The sequence below is a fragment of the Cupressus sempervirens genome, chromosome 4 (assembly GCF_028749045.1).
Source record: "Cupressus sempervirens isolate cs-2001-9-10 chromosome 4, ASM2874904v1, whole genome shotgun sequence".
Classification (NCBI taxonomy): domain Eukaryota; kingdom Viridiplantae; phylum Streptophyta; class Pinopsida; order Cupressales; family Cupressaceae; genus Cupressus; species Cupressus sempervirens.
Genome location: NC_143121.1, coordinates 743233571 through 743258958, shown reverse-complemented (window position 1 = coordinate 743258958; position 25388 = coordinate 743233571).

Sequence of the window (25388 nt, the reverse complement as noted above, 5' to 3'; positions counted from 1 at the left end):
ATCATCATACATGATCTAAGGAGTATCAAGTAATCTCATCCTATAATCAACTAAATGCTAAAATAATATCTGGTAATCTTAAAACAATGCCACTAACACTAATACATTTGGCATTGATTTGTGACGGCCAAGTGTCAGAATTGCGACACAAATGTGTCGCCACTACGACGACAGTAGACGTCGTTATTTTTTAGTCGCAAATTACGACGTCTATTCTTGGACATCGCAATTTTGACACCTATTCGTCGCAAGCTCAACATTCTATCCCATCATTGCTCCCGTCGCAATGGATGTGGTTCTTGTCGCAATTTCGATGTCTTCACCATGCATTGCGAAGGGGTGGTGTCGGCATCTGCCCACAGGTTCGCTGAGGCGAAAGTCTTTACAGTTCATCCGTGGGCGTCGCAATTGCGACGTCCATGGAAACTTGCGACGGTGCTGTTGACGCCATTGGCCGTCACAATGTTTGCGAATGTGTCACAATTGCAACGCAAAATCATCAATTGTGATGGCCTTGCTATGCACGCGATGCTTATTTCGTTGCAAAGCATGTGCGTACATCGCAATTGCGATCTGCGTGGTTAGCAATATGGTGGGGCCGCTGTGGCGGCGACACCAACTGCCGTTGCCGCCACAGCGGCCCCGCCACAAGCTCCCTAATTCCAATTGTATGGTGATTGGATGCTGTGAAATAAATTTAGATGTGGCATATTAGGCTTCACAAGTTTTGTTTACCATCTTTTACGATTCAGAAGAACTAGTGTTGTGCAATTTGAAAGCTAAATTCATAATAAAGTGCTCTCAATTGATCCATTTCTACTCAGCTTATATAGGCAATGGTGATGTAATAGCAATCACAAACAGTGACATGGAAAGGAGAAATGTTGTGCTTATTGTAACGAGCCAAACAAAATGAATTGCTAGTGATGTATTTGCATTTGAAAAGAATCACTGTGTTTTTAGATGAAGAGCTTGTGGAGTTCTTGTCAGATTTGGAGGCAAGAAGTCAACAAGTTTGATTTTCCTCCTTACTAGCTAATGCTAAGGGGAAAAAATTTATTGACAAAATGTGGGCCAAAATTCTGGAAAAATTTGGGAAAATCCTGATCAACCTTTTTTTGGGAAAATATCTTGATCAAGACAGCAAATCAGAGATCTAGTATCACAACAGATCATTTCCCAGGAATAATAGAATCACATGCCTAAAATAATGATGGAGAACTTCTGAACCATTGGAATAACTATATCTTTGACTCAACTTGTGCGACATCAACTTTGTAATAGGAACCAACGATGGAAGATTACTGGGTTAGAACTTAATATGTATCAATAGAAAGGAATGAAGAACATTGTGTACATAGTGAATCATGATATACATAACGTGTTATACAACTATGAGGATGAAGGAAGATGTCATAGTAGTTTCAGTGAGTAGTTGTCTTCTATGCAAAGCAAGTATTGTTACCAAAACTACTTACCATGTCACCTGCAAAGGCAATGAAAAGATTAAGATCTAAAGTATGCGGTGGGAGTATGCAGTGGAAATGATCTGCATAGGGCCTCTTAGAGCACTCTACGATTACAGATCATAATTGCAATTTGTCTATGTTGATGGAGAATTTTATTTTGGTGAAGACAAAGACAATATTCAAGCATAATGAAATATTTTGGATTTATTTTGTTCTTAGCTCCTCATCTCAATTCGTAATTTCTGGAGGAAATATCGAATTTTATATATCCAATGACTTATATGAATAAAACAACAATTATATATCTCACAGAGGTAGAAGTATAATGAAGTGTGATACTAATAAGGCACTGAGACTAAAAAGTTAATTATTTTGGGTGACCCATCTGCTAGGTGATGATTAATTCTATTATATTCCAACTTCCATAGGCGAGGTGTCATTCTTCGTGGCTTTGATGTAGTCTCTTCTTTCCCATTGAAAAGATGTTTTTTCGTACTTCGATACTTATGATTCCTATGGAGGAAGTGTCTACACTCATCAAACACCTGCTTTCCTAAACTTTTTGAATGATGAGATTTCATCTTTGGACCACAAAATGGACATGCAAATTTTCCCTTTGTTTGAAGACCTACAAGATAATGATGTAATTGGATTGAGCAACTTGAATTCACTATAACATACCATAAAAATGTGTTAGCCTTGGGGCATCATGTATTGTCCATGCAAGTATTGCATGGAATTGAAATTGTCTTTGTCGTATTGGTCTAGACACGTCATACATAGTGACACCGTTCCATAACTCCACCAACTTGTCGATAAGAGGCTCAATATATACATTCATATCTTTTACTTGATATTTACCTACTTGAATGAACAGTAACATTACATAGTTATTGTGACCGTTTTACTGCAAGATTTGTAAGTACGTGTAAATTAATAACTATCAAATGATAAGATACTTGGAACAATCATTGCCAACATAATATGCTCCCTCTTTATTGACATCCACGGAGGAATGTTATTGTTGATAACAAAAACAGGCCACACCGAGTAAACAGATCTCATCTCTCCAAATGGATTGACACCGTCCGCTGCCAATGAAAGCCTGAGATTACGAGGTTCTTCTTTGAAGTGTTGCCACTTTTCCTCTATGTGCATAAATGTCGAACCATCTATAGGGATACGAATAATGTCATCTTGACTTCTATTGCGTGCATGATAATCCATAAATTGAGCCAAGCTACTACACCTGAATAATTGTCGCATCCGTGGAATAATGGGGATGTAACGAAGAACCTTTTGAGGCACCTTTTTTGTTAGTCGATCTGTTTGATATCTACTCGTATGACATACAGGGCATTGTGTTGCAAATTCATGTTCTTTATAATATATAATATGATCATTGGGACAAGCATGTATTGCTTCATACTCCATTCCAATATCTTTCATAACAACAGTTAATTCTCGATATGAGCAAGGTAGAATATTTGATGATGGTAACAGAAACTCGCCTATCAATCTACAACAAAAAATATAAGTTGTTAACATAAACAATATTAGTGGTACATTATTCACCCTTTGTTAACTATAAAGACATATATGACATACCTTAACATACGTGACATTATTATGTTGGATAAACCATTCATAACCTTCAAGTTCAACAACAACAATATAGCAGAGAGAAGAGTTGTTTGGGAGTCTTTGTATAGGGGCTCGTATGCCTTTCGAAGTAGAGGTACATCGAGGCTATCATCATCATCATGATCAGATATGCTTGGACTAGATGTGTCATGGATCAATGCATTTATACCATCCTCTTCAATTGTGTTTTCTGGCGCATGATCGTCATCTTCCATGGGATCATTATCTTCACCTTGGATATTTGCACCTCCATGTTCCTCCACTTCAAAAACCATATTCTTCGGATTGTTGTGGTTCATATCATGTACTTCCCTGGGAAGATCAACCTATATAAAATTTATTAACATAAATAAACCATGATCATCAACTCATCATCAAGTGATTTCATATGTATATAAATTGTTAAAATGATATAATGAACGACTTACCAGTGGATGATAGTCATGCCCCCATTCAATGTGACCATTCTCCCTACAATGTCTCTTAACTATTTTGATTAGCAATCTTCTACGGTTTAAGCCCTTACAAATATTGCAAGGACAATAACATTTTCCATCACCTTTTCTTTTCAAGTTAGACCGCAATCTAGCAATTGTCTCCCTGTTTTGTTCTTCACTTATATTATCTCACATGATCGTTCTTTGCAGGAAGCAAAAATTGGGCTATGAAAACTTCGGTTTACTGCAACTTTCAAAAACTAAGCAAAACTGTCGAAAGTACACAAATCTTCTTAGACCTAGCTAAATACTTTAATATTTTAAAAATACTTTCTTTGACTTTATTCCTAAGATTATTTGTAAAACTTTGACCAACCGCCTGAAGGTCTTATTTCAAGAGACCTTACAACATTAAGCCACTAAAAGCAATTTCAAAACATATAAGCTAAAAGTCTAGTTAAAATATACATTAGAATAAAAAAAAAAACAATTTTCATACCCGAGCGCGCGGCTATAACTCATGCAACGGCCTTCTTGCTTAGCTGTAGAAGCTCTCCAACAATCAAATTATACAGACTACAAGGCCTAACAAAAATTTCAAAACATATAAGCTACAAGTCTAGTTAAAATATACATTAGATTAGATTCAACAATAGCAAGCAATTTTATTCAGAATTAGATTCAACAAACCTTAGAAGTGTAAATAGCCATCTCCTCTAAACTGGACTCCAAACACGAGGGGGCATTCAGATACTCTTCCCCTAAAGGTATCCTAAAGAACAAAAGCCACTATTCTTGAGTTTGTGAATTGCACCTCGAGATCAATGAAGCTTAAAAGGAATGAAAATTGTTTTCATACATTTAAATCAGGATGTAATATTTATTCATAAGTATATACCTTGCAAGCACTTAAAATTGTTGTTATATGTGTTGCGGAAAAAGAAGAATTTTATACTTATGTGTACAGACACACTTCCTATATGCGATCCAAAGCTCGAATGTTATCAAGTGTGTCCAATGATGGGGAGAGACCTCTGTGCAAGCAGAAGATCTGCAATGAAAAAAAAGAAAAGAAAATTTTCTTATAGTAAGAACAAGTTTGTTGTGCTGCACAGGGTACCAACAAAATAGTGTATAATATCTTTTTCTTTACCTGGATTTCAATTCAACATGAGAGCCTTTAATAGAAAAGTCAAGTTGATAACATATATATAATTTTGCCATGACTAGATTTTATTTTGACCAGGTTGGGCCAGGTGATCTTGTGGAGATCTCTGGAATATTTCTTCCTATGCCTTACATAGGCTTTCGAGCCATGCGAGCAGGTTTGGTGGCTGATACATCCTTGGAAACAATGTCAATTACTCATTTCAAGAAAAGATATGAGGAGTGAGTTTTAGCTTTTCGTATGTCATTAAATTTTCTCTTTCTTTTTTTGTAAGGACTTCTATTTTTCTAGACATGATCCTCATTTCATATAAGAAATACCATCAGTGAAGCTATATCACACTTTATGCTAGGACCAATAGGGGAATAGTAAAAATAGATTTGATCAAATGTCAAAATCATTCCTAATAGAAAAAGTGATTACATTTTTAGGTAGCAGGATGGTTTAACTACTATATTCATTAATAATTGAAAAATTATTTACAAGGCTTGTATATGAGCTAACCTTGGTTATTGACACATTAACATCAGCTATAATGAAATTAAGCAGTATTTTTGAATTACTTAAACTTCTCTTGGCCTGGTATTTTGGTGGCCTGGTATTTTGGTGGAAGCATTTGCTTGCTAATTTGAAGGCTAATAGGTCTATTAGTATGGCAGCTTAAACTTGCATGGACTAATTCAGTTGTCTTGATAGGGTTCAAACTTAGATATTGATCTTATTGTTTTCGCATGTTGCAAATTTTGATAATAAGCTCGTGACATTGAAAAGTCTCAAACTTGATCCAAATTTTGATAATAAGCTCATGACATTGAAAAGTCTCAAACTTGATATGAGACTAGTTCTGACAGATCTCAACTTTTCATAATGAGCTTGTTATTTTGATAAATCTCAATCAGGGACTAGTTTTGCCCATTGCTACAATTTGAAAAAATGACCAAACATCATTATCCAGTATGAGTAGCCAGCATGATTCTAGAGTAACTCTGTATTATCAGTGAAGAATATATCAAAAATCACAAATTGGGTATAATCAGTATGTTATGGAGGGACATGTCTCCAGTTAAATTTTCCACACAAGTTATCTAAATAGCCTTAAATAATTGGAGTAAATTAACAAGAACCAACATCATCATATTGTAACAATTGAATGTGTATCAAATGTTGTCAGTGACATCTTATAAGTATCAATATTAACTCTAGTTAATGTAGGCTAAATGAGATCTACCGGCATTAGAAGAATATTGAGTAACATCATCACCATTGTAGTAGGCACATTTTTCACCATCCAAAGTAGATTGAACTCTCGCAAGATCTGGGTGGTAAATCAACCTTGGATCTCCACTACGAATGGTTTATCCAACCAAACTTCATATGCCTTATAGAGCTTGAAGATGACTTTGATGTACACAGCAGGAGCAAATTTGAATATTATTAGATTTAGTACATGTTGCTTTTGGGTTGGTTAGATGTTTGAACTTTCTATTATCAACATTTGTAATCTCAACATGAGATACACTTATATCTCCCCTTGATACATATTTTATGGGTTTCGAATATTTTGGGACATTAAAACCAACAGTCTTTGTAACCAAGCCTTTTTTATCGTCTGCTTTTTGAGGCTCCCAAACTCTCCCAATAGGTTTGGATAAGTAGTTAATTGTGACTTAACTTATTCCTATTTTTGTTACTTTCGTAATTAGTAGCTATGGACAATAGGTTTAGACACAACACCTTGGCCTTTTGACTTAAAGGAACACATGAGATTTTTCCAAGGACATATAAGTTTTATGTGTTTATATTTGTTGAAATATAAGAAGAAAGTGCAACATGCTTCAGATCTTTTCTCTTTGTGAGCTAATTGATCTTGTAATCTATTGAGTTCTTTTCTTAGCAATATTGTTAGCTACAAAATTGCATGAGTCGAAGATTATGTCGTCTCCAATAGTCATATATTAATTCTGCCTCGTGTCATGCTTACATGAAATTGTAGAAGCAATAATCCAAGATTCACCGTATATTGTAAACATGACTGTAGGAAAAAACTAAAAAATTATTTGATACATTTATAACATCAGATTGCACATTTATTACTACATACTTCCTTATTTTTCCCAAAAATAACCTTATTTGTCTATAATTTACAGATGTTGCCAAATGTTAAAAACAAAATCCTCTATACCCAAAATTTTGTAGTAAATGTGTGCCATTCCAGTGCATAATGAATTAGTTTAAACATTTTTTCTCATGGAAAGAAGAAGCTATTAATCACTGTGCAATTAGATTCTCTACAAATGAGAATACTCTGTGCAACTGCAGTATACTTGTGAGGTTTCCATTTTCAATGCTACTTACATTTTCCATGTATATGCATGAATTTTCAATGCCCCGGCCCTCTCAATGCTGTCGAAGTGATCTCCCGCGCGTGCCCCTTTCCTTTCAAAAGAACCCTGTGTCGTGCGATTTCATGCAAATGAGGGTTTTTCTCTTTTTTTTTTCTCTTATATCCCGCTGGCATCGCAATTGCGATGAAATCGGGCTAAAATTGAAAAAAAAAAGCCAAAAACACATTACCTTTTCTTGCCGTCGCAAATTAACGTCGCAAATTGAGGTCTAATGTATTAGTGTAATCATAACCATAAAAATAGCCTAAAAGAGTTCAGCAATGATAATGGAAATGCAAACTAGGGGCAGGCACTACATCCACCCTCCTCAGACTTAGGCTTACTCCTAGAAACCTATATGAATGATAAAGCTAAGGGATCCACTGTGCGGGCCCCATTGGACCCTTTCCACTATAGGAGGATATGGCTCCACTAAGAACACTCTCTGGGATCTATCCATATCATTGACTGTAGGTTCTAAAGTTATGGGTCTCTAGTTTGAGAACTATGATTTCCCTTGAGGGCAATGAGATGACTTGTGTCCACATTGTCCACATGAGAAACACTCTCCATCAAAGCTCCTCTAAACTCTAGGTGCTCTAGACTGTTGACCACTACCCCCACTGACATAAGAAGGAATACCTTGAGACTGCTGGTGAAACTAGTGACACTTATTATGCCATGCGTTAGAAGATTTACAATAGCTCATACACTTAGGTGTATGCTCAAGTCTTGTCGATGTGCTCTATCTTGATTATGAACAGGAGGTAGACAATTAATGATGGTCTACATCATTTGCCTCAGATCAACCTCCTTAGAGACAACTTGCTACTCTTTATGGATCTCTTCTTGATGCTCACTGACATGCTCTTCCCTATTCCCATCTTGGATAGGTTCTTCGTGGATAGACTCCTAGACACTAATAGCTCTACCTCATCCATGGCCTCTACCACAGCCTAGGCTATGACCTCTAATAGAAGATCTCATCCTAGATACCATCCTATAATAATATCCAAGATACAAAATGCTATAATAACCACAAAACATACTACTTTTAGCTACTTAGAGCAATATGATTTTGGTTTAATAGTAAACTAAAAACCATATTGATCCAACATTCGTTCTTTTAACAAATATTGAACTAGATCCCCTAAGCACTCTAAATAAAGGATTGACATCCCTAATCCATTGGAAAACATACAAGATATTATAATAACCATAAACCATACTATTGTAAAGCATAGATAAAAGGCACATGTTTTGCAAATAGAATAGATTTATGTAAAATTTTTAGTTTGCCTATATTTAGGTTTACATATAATTTTCAATTTTGAAGTCTAAGTGTTGAAGTATGAAAAATATACAATTAAAAGTTTAAGTTTTGTTTTAGTTCAACTAGTTCAAGTTTCAGTTTGATATAAGTACATATAACAATTTAAAGTTTTCGTTTGTTCAACTAGTTAACAACTAGTGGTGTTCCAATATACCCAGAGCTCCCAATGTAGAAACTCGGGCTCTACTACCAGATGTAACACCCTACCAAGGGATCCAAAAGAATTAACCTAAAGTTTTACAAAGTTTGGTAACTTTTTTCATTTTGAAACAAGAAAGATAAATCATACACATCAAACACATAGCAGTGGAAGCAATAACATACAATCAACTAAAAGCATATGTAATAGGTTACATTCCTTAAGGATCCCATGACATTGAATCACATTTAAATTTAACTAATACTAAGTCTACTAAATATGCATCCATATGAAAGAATAATTAAAAAGTCCAATGTCCATTTAAATAATATACATTTATTCCAAATGCCTCTTGGCAAATTAAATTCAGAATGCTCAATCATCCACTGTACATGTCACAGGGTATGAAAGGCTAAAATAATATACATATGCAAAAATAAAAATACATCATCCTTCTTGGATCCATGATACAAGTACAACAAAATAAATGAAACCATCCACCATACATGATACCCAACCATGTGGAACCTAAATGGCTCACTCCCACCGCACTGAGGAGATAGTCTCAAGTCCCAAATAGGATATCAGTCCACATATCAAAAGTACACTCTAAATCGGGGAACCCTAAGAGTAATCTAACTCAAACATTCTAATAAAGGACAACATCTAATCCCAAAGACACAGAAGACATGTAGGAAACCTACTATGTAATTGGGCAAGTGTCATCATGTTGGAGTTACCTTGGCAGTCTCTTAGGACTCCAAGGTCCCTAGTGATCCCTATGCGACCACTAGTATCCTCTCGTACTGATAAGACATACTACAAAATGCAAGGTCACAACCAAGCGTTCTCTCTACTCCCATCCTAGTCTATACTAGCACTCAAGGCATGGACAAAAACATACAAGACTCTTACTAGGCTCATTTTAATCTCCATTTAGTGTAATATTTTTACTTATTAAAAAAATTACAATGGGTTACCCTCGAAGCCACTTAGGGCCCCCGGCCCCCATTGCAAGCCACTTCTCGACACTACATATAGATAACCTACCCTAGGCTCAATAAAAGCACAATTCAATAATCATATAAAAATCACCTCAGTCATACATGAGTGGCTGGAAAGCATCATAAAGATAATCATAATAATCACATTAGCTCTCTACGAGCAATTGGAAAGCATTCCAAGATAAATCACAATACCCATCGGTTCTCAACGAGCAACTGGAAAATATCCCACTGATACTAATCACCAACTCAAAATGATTAAGTCAAACATTTCACAACTTGACATCACTAAGATCAAATAAAACACTTCAGTCCCATCAAGGTGACTGGAAAGTAACCCAAGTATAACTAATCGAGGACTCAAAAATGGTTAAGACAGATATCTCATAACAATCACCTTAGCTTCACACAAGAAGATTGGAAAGAAATAACAACAATAAATACAAATATGTCATGAAGCATACCATCACATCACTATGGTTAGGTTTTTAAAAAGATCGAGGACAAATCAGCATAACATCACATTCACAGAACCCCCAAGCCTCTGGTAACATCCTATGACTAGTCAAACTAGATCAACCCCCAAAACCCCAAGCACAAACAATATACAAACAATTGTGTTGGTCATACTTGGTTTAGTCTTGAATACACATAGTTTTAGTTTACAGTAAGGTTAAAATTCCAGTTTCATATATGTTTCAAGTAATAAGTTCTTGCAGTTAACCCATTCTTATTTTTAATTATTTTGTGCAATTTCCACTATCTAATTTTAAGACATCTTCCTAAAATAATCTAAGGGTACCTTATTTATTTAAATTATTAAAATAATACTTATTAATCTTAGAATAAGATGCTTATAATCAATATTAATTAAACTAAATAAATTTAGAACTTAATTAAACATCCTTCATTATTAATTAATCTTAATTAAATCATATTTAATAAATTAATGAATAATTATATAACATATTCATATTAATGCACAATTTACGATTCTAATTAATAATTTAATTAAGTGTTCTAATTAAATATTATTAAACTTTTAATGATCAATTTGTTTCCCCTAAAGTATTTTAATAATAAATAATTTAAGCTTTTAATTAATTATCATTAATAACTTATTATTAAATTACTAATAGAATAACCATTATTTTATTAATTAGATAATAATAATAATAACAAATTAATTTATTATATTAATAAAATAATAAATTAACGAAACCTTTATTAAATTTATTAAAATTTAATAATTTTAAATTATATTTATATTTGCAAAAACTATTAGAAAAAAACTTTATAAAATAGAAATTATATATATATATATATATATATATATATATATATATATATATATATATATATATATATAAAGTTAAAAACAATATTTTATAGCGTTTAAAGCTTGCGTGACTGTTATAACAAGCCATGGGCCGTAGACCTGTCTACTACCATCGGCAGTAGTTATAACTACTGCCAGGTATAGCAACAGGCCTACATATGTTGGCAGGGTGTTGGGAGGTGGGGGGTGGTGGTCTTGCCTCCCCCCCATAATATTATTATTTTTTGTTTAATTTATATTTATTAACATTTATAAATCCAACCAATATATGTTATAAAATAAAAAAAATTATAAACTTTACAAAACAATAATCCCCTCTTAAATAAATTTAACATATTTATAATTATTATTATTTTAAATAGTTTTGCTAATACATATTTGGTATGGAATTCTAGATCAATTAGTTAAATTTCTACACAATAAAATTCATTTTTTTCTTAGCAAACTCGAATTCCCAATTTTCAACATTTAATTATGAAATAGGTTCTCCAATGTGTTTGATTTCATATTCAACCCTATTCATCACTACGTATAATTTGCTACAGTATACTCAACGAGGTTTTCTAATTGATCTATAAATCCCTATATACAGATGAAATTGAACAACAAAAGATGTACAATGAAGAATTTACAGATTCGTATAATGAAATTTGAGAAGACAAGTTCTTACAATCACGAAGTAGACAGGCATATCGAATTGCATAATTCGATCAATGATCAAAACACAAGAGCCTACCTGAACCTGATGCTAGCACGCAACCACCCGAAGATTGTGAGAAGGTTCACTTCTTTCCAAAAATTTTCTCTAACAATTTTTCCAAAATTTGCTTCCAAATTTTCTTCCAAAATTCGCATCCTCCAAAAATGAACCCTCAAAATGTGATAAAGAGTTCTCTCCTTAAAACAGGGCACTAATTGTGCATTCACCCAGAAGAACTCCATGCTCACTAGATTCAACTCCAAATTAACTATCCTTTATCTTTTCTTTTATCTCTTCCCATGCACGTTAGTTGTATTATTAAATTACTTTATTTAATTTTCACTTGGCTTCTTTTTAATTGATTTATTAAATTTAATCTCATGCGCCTATCATGCGAACTTAAAACTTTTTCATAATTTAATTTCTTTTCCCACTTCTAAATTTATTTTCAGAATTTAATTGATAAAATATTTATTAACTTAAATAATAATAATATCCAGCATTTATTTAAAAATGAACTCCAAATATATTACTATTAAATTAAATAAATATTATCGCATTCTAAATTTATACATATAACTTTTATCTTTAAATTTAATTCTTTTTATTTAATTAATTCTCCAAATTAACTAAATATAATTAAATATTAAAATATCATAATAATTTTTCATTAAATTAAATCATTAATTTAATCTTTTAATTAGATTTAATTAATAGAAAATTTACCAAAGACTCATAAAACAACATACAAAAAATTCATTATAACAAAACATATACAAAATTAAACTAAAGGGTTATAATTAGGAATTAACATCATTCAATGCATTCAAAGGGTACTTGACTCAAATACTTGTCCTAATTTTCAATTAGGACAAATGGCTTAAGGGTTTAGGATATGGACTTAATAATTTATCTCCGCTCTCTTACCATTGAGATAATGCGATAGGGTACGCTCATCCTGGCAATTCAGGGAAGTTGATACCTAGTACCTATAACCTGCATAAAATCCATCCATGTACAAACACAATATTCTAAGCTAAATAAGCAATGGCTGGAAGTGGTACATCGTGTAGATCTTGACTAGCAGGTGACTACGACTCCCTTCCTTAACCACATTAGAAACATCATACATAAAGAAAACAAACATGCACACCATACACATGCAGTAGGTATCCATAAGAAAACACATATTAATCCATCTAACTAATCATCATCAATAACTGAAAGCACTGTAATAATCATCATACATACATGAAGTAAGGAGTATCAAGTAATCTCATCCTATAATCAACTAAATGTAAAAACAATATATGATAATCTTAAAACAATGCCACTAATCATAAGCATAAAACTAGCCTAAAAAAGTTTGGCAATGATAACAGAAATGCAAACTAGGGGTAGGCACTACAAAGCCAGCCTTCTCTAGAGACTCAACCTCATAGTTCAAGTCCCACAACTTGGAGGTTGTTTCAATGTTTCACAAGGTTGTCCTTGGGTAAAAACTTTGGATAAGGATGCAAACTTTTGTGACAACATAAGCCTTTAACAGGGTTTGCTCCTAATAGAGCTCACTTTGAAAAAGTAAAAAGTGGTGACATGTTGTTGGTGGTTTTTTTCAAATCTAGTTTCCACGTAAAATCCTAGTGTCAAACTATATTGAATGCTTTATGTGTTTTACATTTGATAATATTTTCATTAAGAAAAGAAAGTTATGTTTATAATAGAGACTAAGCAACAATAGGATAAACATAACAACGAGTGTATGTGTTTTAATATTCAAATGGTACATATGGACCTTGAGTAACTGATCACCCCCTCCACCCCTCTAAGTTATTCTAAACATTTCTAACAAATTACATGTAGGTATTGTTTCACCTTTGCTTCCATACTATTTACCTTGTCCAGATTTCAAATGTTTTAAGTTAAAATGGACATAGAAACATCTAACTTTGAGCTTCCTAAAGACCAATTATTCATGGGATTCTTCATGGTTTTGTTAGTCTAAGACATCCATCTCATTATTAGTGGATCACATTTTGAATAGGTGATATCTTTCAATTTTCTTAGTACCCAAAAAGTGGGTTAATAAAAGGTTAAGAAAATAATTAAAAGAGGTTAATGGTTAAGGGTTAACTTTTCCACTTCCACCAATATTTCCTCTCTCTCCACAAACCTTAACTTTCTAACAAATTAAAGTTGGGATATGAGCTTTATCCAAAAACATGCCCTAATCCTAACTCCAACTCCCAGTTGAAGCATATATATATATATATATATATATATATATATATATGAGAATTATGATTCAAAACTATTTTTTTGATATAAAGTACATTGCAAGGTTGTAGAGACATTTTTGAGGTACATACATAAGTTTAGTGAAGGAGTGTTAGAGGATTTGATGAGAATCTATGAGTATATAATTTCCATGGATTGGTTACAGCTAGAAAATCAGACAAAATGTGAATAGTGAATCTAGCTTGTTAATAAACTTTTAGAACCATAATTTGCAACTCATATACCCTCATTGGGTGCATGCAACATGAACTAAATGGTATAAAAAAACCATCATTGGATAATGGTAATGATTTAGGTTGTGGCATGCATATTTTGTGATGAGGGCTTTCACTCATGTGATCTCAACCCATTCCTAGAAAATATCAATTTGGATTAAATATCTCTATAGATGTGTAAGAACCATGTCCTTTTCAACAATTGTCACATCATATAATTGCTTGAAATGTGGAATTAATAAATAAAAAAATTAGTTGAAAAGTCAATATTCATTCATTAACCATAATCAAGATTAACTATTGAGTTTATAGTACCATAATGTAATTACATTACATTACCTAAGATGTTGACCTACACGTCATCCATCCATCAAATTGCATGACAAATAACTACATCAAGATCATTATAGATACATTATAAATGTTGTACATAATTACATCATAATGATCCTCACAAAAATATTGTTTGCATTACATCAAAAGTAGAGTTGACCAAAAACCTTGAACACATGTCTATTTGTAAGCTCTAGTCTCCAAAGCCATCAGATGTCATCCATCTCTATCTATGATGGGAGTGTGACCTAGGCACTTTTACCACACCAACCACGAAGTGTTTAGCTCCCTATTGGTCCTTCATGACATTAGGAATGCATTGGCTCTAACATAAGAAGCATAACAACTTAGAACAAGAGGATTAGATGGATCTGGTGTAGCCATGAAACATACTACTTTCCACATATGGATGAGTGTAGCAATACGATGTACAAAAAAGGGGGTCTAAATTGACACCTTTTTTTCTAAAATCATGTAAATCTAAACTTGGAGGAGACATTTGAGGTTCATCCACTCAAAATGACAATATGTGTAAAATATATAAATTGTAGTTCTTTGAATCTACTTTATAAACTACTAGACTTTGTACACAATGGATAAGATTAGGTGGGTCAAACCTTGTGCACACAAAAGATAGTTCTTGATTTTTTTAGAAAACATAACATATTTTTTTTAATGTGCAACACAAAAGAAATTTATATTTAGTATTTCTCATAACCCTTTGGTAGGATGATAGTTCAGAGTCATATCTAGAATTTGTGTATTTCTTTTGTAATTTTATCATGAGTATTTTATTTTTTATGAATTCTTAAATTGACTACATCCTAAAAATTTGGTACCTATTTGTGTGCTGAGCATCACTTGCACCAAAATAATTAAAAATGGAAACTTTTTTAAAAAAGTGTATAAAATCAAGTGTAGAATAATAATATATAATTTATTTTGAAATTGGTTAAGTATATCAAAAGTTATTAAAAGAAAGGTAGACATATGTCTATGAAGAATGTCTAGGCATTGGTAAAAGTAATTAAAGTATGCATTGTTAATATTGTCCAAAAATAGAAAAAATTATATAGTTATAAAGCTAAGAAGATGTGTAATATTATGGTGGTAATTTTAGAGATATCCACTTCACCATTAGCAAACCCGATGAAGGAAAAGAGGAGAATTCATCTTAAAAGATGAAAAATGTCTAAACAAAAAAAATTGGAGGGAAAATAGTCTCCCAAACCTTTGGGTTGTTTCCCCATGCTATCACCAAGCCATAACTTGATCAAGTTTCTAGGATTCAAATAACTCGATTGGGTTATCAACATGAAAAAAGCTATTAAAAACCTAATTAGGTTTTGAAGAAGTAAAATGTACTTCTTCAAAACCTGATTAGGTTTTGAAGAACTAAAAGTAGGATTTACTCTAAAGGCCATAATTTTCACATATGGAGTCCAATTGACTCCGTTCAAAATACATTGGAAAGATATTGAAGAGATCTATAACATTATAAAGATAAATCAATCCTATTTCATTAAAATTTTATTTTCCATCAATTTGACTTAAGTATAATCTAAGACAGGTAATCATTTTTTCCAAATGTGTAATTAGTACACTAGTAAATATGGACTCAATTTTCAACAAATTTTGGTCAAATTTTTGATCCAGGTTGGTCAAAATTTTGACCAAGCAATTTGTGGTAATTTTTCTCGTTGAAATTTTGACCAATTTACAGGTTGGTCAATATTTTGACCAATACATTTGTCGAAAATTTTTAATTTTTGCTAGGTCTGATTTGTCATTGTTGGTCAAAATTTCCACCAATGTTTGGTCAAAAAGTTTTTAGAGCTGGTGGAAATTTTGACCAATCTCTTGGTAGAAAACTATCAAGAATTGGTCAAAATTTTCACCAATGTTTGGTCAAAAAAACTTTATAATTGGTGGAAATTTTAACCAATTCTTGGTAGAAAACTATCAAGAATTGGTCAAACTTTCCACCAATGCTTGGTCAAAATAATTTTATAATTGGTGGAAATTTCAACCAATTCTTGGTAGAAAACTATCAAGAATTGGTTGAAATTTCCACCAATGTTTTGTCAATTTTTTTTTAATGTTGTATCAAGCAATTGTTTCTTATCCAAGCCATTTAATTTTTAACCTTTTAAATCTCTACAAAGATAAAGTTGGAGTAGGAGAATTTTTCTTCTCAAAGGTGTCCTCTAATTGTAAAGTGTCCATTCCATTCAACAATCAGAGGACACCTTTGAGAAGAAAAATTCTCTTGCTCCAACTTTATCTTCGCAGAGATTTAAAAGGTTACAAATTAAATGGCTTGGATAAGAAACAATTGCTTGATATAGCATAAAAAAAAATTGACCAAACATTGGTGGAATTTTTGACCAATTCCTGATAGTTTTCTACTAAGAATTAGTCAAAATTTCCACCAATCATAAAAATATTTTGACCAAACATTGGTGGAAAGTTTGACCAAAATATTTTGGAATGGATGTTTTACAATCAAAGGACACCTTTAAGAAAAAAAATTCCTATTCCAACTTTATCTTTACAAATATTTAAAAGGTTGCAAATTAAATGGCTTGGATAAGAAATAATTGCTTGATACAGCATGAAGGAAATGGACATTTATGCATTGGGCACCATCAATTAGGTGAGTGATGCAAATGCAGCCAAATTTTTTGGGGTCAAAGCCACCAATTAATATAAGGTTTCTAATCTCCATGAGGTCGACATTGTGGTTGTAAGGGCTATGGAGAGGGAACTTCTTCATTGTCGACTTCATCATTGATTAAATTACACCATAGACCGACAGTCTTCATCTTTGTTGTGGGCTCCTATCCCCTATGTGAGTGCTAATGTAGAAGCCAAAGTAGAAAAAATAAGTGAAAGTGTGTTGAATAAGGTTTTAAATCTTGACTTGGTTAACATTGTTGGTCTAAGGGCTATGGACTAGGCAATTATTTAATGTCCAATTGGGGGTAGCATTGCATCCTCTTTAACTATTACATGTAGAGCCCCAAGAGGAAATAGGTTGTTGGCTGCTTCTTTTGGCCAAATTTCCATATGCATATTTTATTCTTGTAGGAGATGTCTCCCATTGATATTATCTCTATATTGGCCAGATTTCCATTGCATCTTTTATGACAAAAAATAAATCATCCTAGCATGATAATAATTTCATACTTTTGAGATCAAACAAAATCCATTTCATAGGCAGATTTGTTAAATAATGCACACAGAAGCTCATCATACAAGTTGAGCTGAGGAAGGTCTAGATGATCTTTGTCATCATTATGGCTATGACATCATTGTTGATTATGAGGAGTATCATCAAAAATGCTACCAATAGCATATGAACATGGGTGTTGGCTATTACATGTTAAGGCCATAAGGGGAAAAAATTCAATAGAAATATTAAGCTTCCTTAAAAGCAAGGGAATTTTGAAAGGTCCCCTCAGCCTTAACATTGGGTTTTAAAACGGTATCCAAAATCTTTCATAAGAGCAGGGTCACCCCCAAATTTTAACTGCTCTCTCTATGTGAACCTCCTTTCCACCTCAATATAAAAGAGCCCACCTCTTCAGGAATAGAAAAGGAAGGGATTGGAAGAAGGGGGGCATATCAAACTTCCAACCCTTTCTCCAGCAGTTGTAGCAAGAAGACCACTTACAAGCATCCTCTTGCATAGAACAAGTCTACACTTCCATCAGGAAAATGTTGTCCTATAATTGTTTCTTAAATTTTTGTATTTTAGTGTTACAAGTTGTCAAGGTGTATGCTAAGGGAGTCAAAAGAAATCCTCAATCTAATTAAAAAACTATGTCACATACATTCATTATATTCTATCACTCTTTTCCACATAACGTTTGCTTTGCAATCCTAACCTTTGGCACTATAATTAGAAAACCATAAATTAAATGTATGGGTTGGAACAATGCAGGCCTAAATAAATGCTTTGCTATCTCAATTTACAACAATCTTGGTGATGCCATTATGTTTCACACACGTGATTTTTCCAACAGCTCAATTTCTATAACAGAAATCATATATAATAAAAAATAAACAAAAATAATTCTTCTTATCATATAGAATATAATGATGTAATACCATTTTTCAATTGGGACATATAACCCAAATGCAAATGTACTAAGTCTTTTTATTCAAAAGAAACATTGGAATTTATAGTAGACCATATATATGTTGTTCCCATCTATATATGTATTTCATATAGGCATAAATGATGTCAATATTGTCATTAACCTTTCCAGTTACATCTCTCGGTTCAAAATAGAAGCCAACTCTAACATTGGGGTTGCATGTCAAATGTTTAGGATTTACTATTGAAGAGCTTTATCCCTGCAAAAATGCAAACACTGCAATTTTCTAGGCTTTATATATTGCTGCAATAATATGTGTCAGATTGGATGTGAAATTGGTCTAGGAAACAAAATAGTAAAAGTAGCTATCATTAGTTATGAATGAAATGATTAGATAATAAAAGGCCTATTCTATCATATATGTGTGGTTGTATAAGATTCCTGTCTAGAATTGAACCAAAATATATACAAGTTCTTGCAAGGATATGTTGTCAAACACGTAAGTTGTTGTAGCAGTTTGCTACAATCTCTCTAAAAAAATTCTCAAGCAACAAACCAAACACTCATCACAATAAATCGTACTCCTCTTCTCAAGCCCAAAGGCCTCAATACAATTTTATGGAAGATACATTATTTTGTAAAAACACCAGTCTCAATTAAAGAATTTTCTCACACAATTGTTAGCAATGATTTGGTTTGTTTTTTATTTGATACCATTGAAGTAATAATGACAAACACTTAGCAGACTATCCATCCTACTCCAAGTCGTAGGACAAGTCTCTAGAACCAATATTAAGAAAATCTTTAAGCGTCAAAGATCCCTTGAATTGTAACATTACAAAAGCAACTATGTTGTCATGAATTTTTGATACATACAATGAAAAGGAATGTGCATTAAGAGTTTATAATAGAATGCAAGCCCCTAATACTACACCTATCATGTTCCCTTCTGTTATCTAAGCCAAGGATGACACTTAGCCTATTTTACACCCTGATAGGCTTAAGTTAATATGCAAGGGATGCCATGAGGGTGGAAATATTAATAGAGTTCTTATGTTGTTGATTACATTGGTTGCCTACACTAAAATCTTCAATTTGGCATTGGTAGAACTGATAATGAAATAAAGAACTATTGTAACTCTCATTTTAGCAAGAAACTCCACCACAATTCCTTCCTTCACACAACCCGCCATTACAGGACACATTCTTGTTTGTCACCCATCATAGAGATCAACACCTTAAAGCCCTTCAATGGACTATTACAATGTGGTAAAATGGGGGACTATGTGGTGGAAAATACATAATGGGAAAACTCATCTCCTTGTGTAGGAAAGTTCATAAATACTAATGTGTTCAATGAAAGTAGCAATACTGTGGATTCTGTAATCACTCAACAATTTTCACATGAAAGAAATTTTCTAAATAGAAGTGGAGACACAATAAACCACCAGATAGCTGGTAATACAAATGATATAACCTGAGTTCTTCGTTCTGCAATAGATGACAACATTGCATACTCTTCACAATGCCAAATTGAATATTTTAATGTAGGCAACCAATGCAATCAACTCTATAATGCAGTTTTTCAATGTCAAATTTAATTTCAAAAATAACACATTGGACTTTTCATCAAATAGCTTCATTTAGTCCTAAAGCATCTGTGTCTCTAATAGGATGATCACTTTGAAAAGACTGAAAATGAATTACAGTGACCTTTAAGTCAGAATACATTGAAAGGGAGAAAGGAGGCAGATACCAGATTAAATGATGAAGACTTAAAAGCATAAAAACTAGCATATGTACTATTTGTTAATTTGGATATAACACACTTCAGACATGCTAACAAGAGTGAGCACTATTTTGAGCTATGACATTACGCAATTATGGTAGAAAAAATAAACCTTTTGTTTATTCAAAAACATTTTTGTTTGTCTTCTCTTCCACACAAACCTCTGCATGCATCAATGACTTTTCATTATCAAACATCGATGACACACAACTCTATTAAACAAAATCAGATGGCACATAGCTATTAAATGTTAAGAACTTTCAGTGATCCAAAAATATTTGAAGAAAGTCAAAAGAAAATTCAATATTTCAAAGAATAGAAAATGTAATATGAAATTGGATATTATAGTAGAAAGCAAACAAAATCTCCATAATATTTATCAATATTTAAAGTTTAAACAGAACCACAACTACCATGAGCTGGTAACAAGAAATTTGGGTAGATTTTTTAACTGGCATTACTACTTTAGATACATACATTAGATATTTTAGGAGATCCTACGGATCTCAGAGAACAGAAAATTGAATGCTCCACTTTTGATGAAAAAAATGACTTTACATGTTGTACAATAATTATGTGTTGGATGTTTCTACGAATGGTAAAGTAAATGTTCCATTTTAATTTTCTTGCAAACAAAGTTAACTAAAAAAAATTTTATTTTATTACTATGTAGAGCAATTGATATCAAGGACTTAAAAAATAACCACCTAAGGATTCTGAACCACTTTATTGATTTGAGCATCTCTGTATCCCCTATTGCAGGTAGACTTGATCTTTGGCATGCTTATTTCGACTGTATCTTTTATTTTCAACAATATCAATATTTTTTACTTGGCCTAGCCCCATCCTGTTAGATGCTTGATCCATTTCACTCTACCAATAATGAATAAGAATAGCATGTGTATAAAAGATAAATCACTTGAGCTAGAAATTGTATCGATCTTTATGAATCTAAAGTATGACATAGCAAAAAGTGGGATAGTTTTGATGAAGAAATATTATGAATGAGCCAAATTTAGCATCAAATGTTTGAATAAAAATCAAACTATACCTCAAATTTGTAATCTTTGCAAAAAGATAAAGATCTTCCTCTTCGTTCACTATGTATATTAGCCATTTCATTAGATGTATTTTGAGGATTAATGGAATGGTTTTGAGACACTGAACATCCTCTCCTTTGCCCATGTACAGCATCAGATTGATAGTTATTGACATCATTAGGTCTAATATGAGACAATGATCACCCTCTTCTATCACTTGAGTCCACCTTGCTTTTCTCTATGAGTCTAGAGGCTTCTTCCAATACTTTGGATCCTCTAAAAAGGGGATTAATTATCGCATTTCCAAAATCCATTTGGCCATTCAAAAAAATGTCCGCTAATGAGAAGGATTGAAAATAGTTACTTGAAGTGTCATTGCTCTTTGATCTTCTGTGGGCTCTATTTTGAGAGTAATTTGATTTTCCTTTGCCTGTTGCAGTTGCACTCCTACCTTATGACTCAATCAAGGATCTTTTAGAAGTTTATTTAAACACTACCACAACCATCACTGGTTTGAGCACATGCCAACCTAATTAAAAGGAAACAACACATATAATATCATCTTATACATAAAATTTGGTAATTCCCCAATAAGGAGAATAACTAGAATAATAAAACAAGTGTAGGTCCATTTATCCAGGGTAGTGGATCTTAAAACAACCACTCCTGCAATCCACCACTCAACAAAGCCTAATCAAAATTTCAATAAATATCTAAATAATGGGTCTATTTCTTCTTTAAATGCAATACTTTGGGTTGGACAAGTAAGATAGAAATTTTATACCAATAGCTTTGTATCAAATTAATTTTAAACTACCCTCTAAAATGTAAAATATGGAGAAAAAAATCACAAAATAAGCATGGCTTAGTTAGATCAAATCACGATCCTATACCACCATAACATTATGGTGTCTTAAAGAAAATATAACTAATATTGCTCACACTGATCCTGTAGTTCACTCTCTTTCTTGGAGAAAAGCTTTGAATATCAACTAGAAACCGATAAGCTTCAAATGATCTGTCATTAACATAAATTTTTTACTGCTAACTCACTAGTACAAATTTTAAACTTATGGAATTCTGATTTATGATTTTTTCTTAGTGCCATCTAAGGTTTTTTCTTTAATATCCATTAAATTGACTTACAATTGTGAAGATAAGTGCCATAGTTTTTGTAATATTGCAAAAAGTGAACTGAACTCATGCCATAGTCTCTCCGTAGAATCTTTACAAACCAAATCACTCCATACAATCTTTACAAACCAATTCACTACAAAGAGATTTACAATAACATTGTGGAACTTGAAAGCACTTCCACAATACTCTACCATACTTGTCTTGCTTTGTGACTTGCTTCTTGCTTAGTTGCACAAACAAGATACAACTCCCAAACTCTAAAATTACATGACTTAGATGATCCTCAAGGCATGTATACCAAATATAAAAAATTGTATAGAATAAGATCCCAATAACACAAAAATTTGAATGGAATCCCCAAAAGATTGATTTTCCATGAATTTGCTCAAATCTGTCAAATGTGGATTGTCTTTAGCTACCCATCTAGCTCAGTTTGGACCAAACAGGTTATTCTTATGCCAAACATGCTTGATAAGTTTAGTTGAAACCAAATATATTGGATAGGAACTATTATAAGATTCTTATGGTTCCACAGTATCTTGGATTACCCTTGAATCCTCTGCATCTACCTCATTCATGTGTTGGACCTATGATCAATTAATATCACAATATTTTGATTAGAGAATAGAAGCTCAAATCACATTCTATGGTCTACCATTACAATGATGATTCAAATAATTTTCAAATGAAAAATGATATCATATTCAGTCCACATTATTCATCATCAAATTTACAATATATTGGTGGTAGCATTTCTAATGATACTCCTCATAATCAACAATGGTGTCAAAGCCATAATGATGACAAAGATCATCTAGACCTTCCTTAGGTCAACTTGTATGATGAGCTTCTATGTGCATTATTTAACAAATCTATCCATGAAATGGATGTTGTTTGATCTGAAAAGTGTGAACTCATTATTAGGCTGGGATGATTTTTTTTTTTGGTCATAAAAGTTGTAATGGAAATCTGGCCAATATAGAGATAATACCAATGGCAAATGTCCATATGGCCAGATTTCCATAGGTTGTAGGAGGAAAGATTCTTGAAAGGTGCATTCATTTTTAATTCATTAATATTTCTCAAACTCTAAGCATTAGTTTGCCCTGGTTGGGATAGTTTTAAGCATATGAGTCCACTTCCATGAACATAACAATGACTACCTATTCCCATGTGCATCGACGACATAGTAGATGGAATCAAGAATAAAAGCATCATACTCTATTATGTTCTCATTGTAGATTTATTAAAATGCAATGCTTTTAATCTTGTCAACAACAAGTGAAAGGAAAATTCTTTTTAAGTGTCTTCAAATCATGCAATGCTTCTAGGAAAGTCTACTAGTATTCCTTAATCATTAGAAGTTCATAAGAAACAAATGAGCTTAATCATTAGAAGTTCATAAGAAAAAAATGAGCAATCAAAATCACAAAGGAAAAATGCAAAAATCAATTTCTTTATAGCATTTGAATCCCAATCCAATCTGCACTCTCCTTCATCCCACGCCTTCCAAAAATCAATTGCTATATTGTATTTGAGTTCCAATCCAATCTACACTCTCCTTCATCCCATGCCTTGACCACACAATGTTAAGTGTCTCTCAATTGTCCCAACCAATCCATGCAGGTTTCAATTCATTACAAACTCATTAAAGGCCTTAAATCAAGTATCCCTCATAATCTTGAACTAGTCATTAGATTTCTAAAATTTGAATTTCTAACTCTTATTTAATTGCTTTTACAAGCATTCTAAAAAACCAAACTTTGGACTATGATTGGTTTTGGATACATCTATCATATCAAATGATTTATAAGCCTATAAAAATCAAACTATTCTAGTTTGTCTCTAACCATATAAAAAATAACTAATAAATTTATTGTAAAAAATGTGTTGGTGATGATAACAAATTACAAACAACTTTTCAACCTTGTCAGTTTGTTGTGACTAAATAGTTAAAACTTAAGAGGATAACTACTGAAATCTGGATATATGATACTCCACTTTATGTGGAAAACATTTTAATGATAACCTCTAACATATCAGCTATTTTAAGTGAAAGAAGGCAGCAAGATAGATCTAGTTCAACATTGTTTTCAATTGACAACAAAAATTAGGATAATAATAAGCAATTCAACTCTCTTGGACCATGGCTGGACTAGCAGTAGGTGGAGGAGAACATGAACATGTTTGTCTATGATTCACTCTACATAAAAAAGTACATTTTAATTCAAGAAGAAACAAAATTATATCATAGGATATCATCTAAGAAATCATGTAGGCTTGGAGAGCATTGGGTAACAGAATGCATACAAAAAACTTCTAGATTACTTGCTCAAATGCATTGTCTACATCACAATATTATCAATGCAATATCATATTTTCTATTCTGATTGAATCAAACATAGCAGACTGCATCTTAGTTTCATTTGTCTTGAGTTTCTACCAGCATTCATGATTAAAACACTCAGGTTTCCATGTATCCTTTAGTTGAACCCTATATTACTCTCATTCTAAGGTGCAAGTTTCTCAATGCATGAAAAATAAATTAAGGCATGTATCATAGAGGTCCACTTTCAAACCTCCAATAAGATATTGTAATATATTTGCAAAGATATCAATAAACACAAATGTGACAGAAAAAAGTGCTTAGCACATTTGAGTTCTTTAAGAAGTCAGCAAAGAAGTTAAGTGTATTGTATGTGTGCTTTCAAGTTTCCCTTTGACACAGACTTTGCAATTTAATTCACAGTAGCATTGCACCTTTGCCACTAAATATCTTCAAGAATTTTTTTTTACTCTTCTCTTCTCCCATTAAAAGGAAAAATTAATAACACCAACCCTTCTTAGGTTCCACAA